Source organism: Impatiens glandulifera, chromosome 5, assembly GCF_907164915.1.
Source record: "Impatiens glandulifera chromosome 5, dImpGla2.1, whole genome shotgun sequence".
Lineage (NCBI taxonomy): Eukaryota > Viridiplantae > Streptophyta > Magnoliopsida > Ericales > Balsaminaceae > Impatiens > Impatiens glandulifera.
The window spans coordinates 39,998,095-40,000,598 of NC_061866.1; positions in this window are offsets into that span (position 1 = coordinate 39,998,095).

Here is a 2,504-nt window from a genome sequence, read left to right on the forward strand (position 1 = left end):
CATTATGCATAGACAAAACATTAATAGTTTTCATGTGGGACATTGATACAACTTTTTCGCTTAGATTATTTAATGTAATTTTTGTTAGGAGAAACTTTGGGATAAAAAATTATATCCAATATCTCATTTTTTGGATGAGGCATATTCATGGTGGAATTCTTACGGATGATATATGCATGAAAAAATATTATATTATGGTTAGTCGTATGTGTTACGCGGATGTTGAATCAGAAAATCACTCACTTTTACATTTTCGAGAGTGACTAGTATATGAAGTCTTTTGTGAATATTACTGAGATTCATTGGGTGATACACAAGTCTTTAGGTCAACGGCGGAGCCACGTTGGGTTATAGCCCAGTGTAAATGTTTATAATATTATATATATATATAAATATTTTTATCATATATGTTCTTGTTCAGTTGGTTTTGAAGCTGAATTTTATATAAGAGGTCAGGAGATCTAACCTCATTTGTTTGTAAACTAATTTTATTAAAATAAATTTTATTCATATTTATTTTAATAAATAAATAATATTTATTTAAATAAGTTAAAGTATAAAGAATTATATATAATATAATACTATTTATTTTAAAAGTATATTTATATAATAATTATATATTATTATTTATTTTAAACATTTATATAATAATTATATATTATTTTTTATTAATTTTAATATAATTAGTAATACAAATTACTTAAAAGAGTAAAATATAAATATTAAAATAATAATTTATATAAATATAATGGTAACATAATTTTTTTTATATTTTTTAATTTTAAATTATTTAAATAAAAAATATAAACTAATATTAATAAACAAGTTAAAACAGTTATATTGATTTGTTTTGGTATTTAAATAAATAATTTGATATATTATATATTCTTCTCAAACGATTTATATGTATTAATATTTATAATCGTAATCTCGAACATATAATTTGATTATATGTCTTTATCACAATTTTGTATTTTTGTTCTTATTTATATTTTTTGTTTTCTTTTTCTTACATTCTTACAAAATTAGGATAAAATCCATTAAATTACTAATTTTTGTTTTCTTTTTCTAACATTCTTACAAAATTAGGCTAAAATCCATTAAATTACACTTTTATATTTATGTTTATTTATATAGTTAGTTTTTTATTATTTAAAACCTAATTAATTTAACTTCTCACATTTTCTTAACATATATTTTTTTTTAAATCGAATATTCTTATATTTTATTAGGTTTCATATATTTATTTTATTTTAGTAAGGGTATTTTGGGAGTTGTTTGATTAATATGTTCACCTACGGGTATTAGTATAACTAGGAAGATACTCATGCGATGCATGCGGATAAAAATATATTGTTACAACGTCCTTTACTCATCAAATTTGGTGTTTAATTTAAAATATAAAATGTTATTAGCCTAGTTGGTTAAAAAGATATACTTGTTTTGTTAGATTGCGAGTTCGAAACATACTTATAGCATTTTTAATTTTATTTTTAACCGTTTTCAATTTATGGGCGGGTCAACCCAGAATCCGACCCAAATATCCATTTACTCTCGACAGCTCTCGACCCGGCAATCCGGACACTTTCAAAATTAAGCATCATTATTTATATTTATATATATATATATAATTAAGCATCATTATATATATATAGATCTATATAGATAGATACTTATAACTTTTTCAGCCCAGTGAATTTTTTTTTTCTGGATTCGCCCTTGCTTTAGGTAGTTTATGTGAAGTTTGTATTGATATGACTGGTATGACAGACTTATAATATATTTTAGTTACCATTTCAATTACTTTTTGGTGAACTATCTGGTTGAAGAGAAATTGTAGAACTTTTAACGACCGTAGTCGTCCGATATGTATCATTAATAATGATATTATTACAACGTTTTCTGAGATTCGTTTTAAAAAAGTCGGTCTGAGAGTTAATCGGTCTCGAGAACTTACAAGCTCGTTAACCTATTGAGTTACGTTGTTGTTTTTATGTCATTCTTTGTCGTTATGTTTAAACGATATTTTATCATTTTTAATATACATGTATCATTTAAAAAAAATTATATATATATAATAATAATAATAATAATAATAATAATAATAATAATAATAATAAACAAATATTAAGGGTAATAAATTAATAATAAAACATAGGTCATAATTCCTCAAAGTCTCACATTAATTAGAAGTGACTTTTCCTAAGCTATTTGTTTAAATAAGATATGATATGGATTTATTATATAATTAGACTTTTCCTCACATTATTTGTGCAAATTAATAATTACTTGGAGCATACTAATTAATAAGGATGTTTCTTCTTGGGAAATATGAATATTCAACCATTTCTCGAAAATATGTAATAACTAATTAATTAGTTGATAGAAAGTTCCTTCATGAAGAAGACACATGAAAACAATTTAGAACAACTATAATGCTACCAAGTGTCCATATTGTTCTCACACCTTATGTACCATGCATATAGGTAGGTCTAGTAGATCAT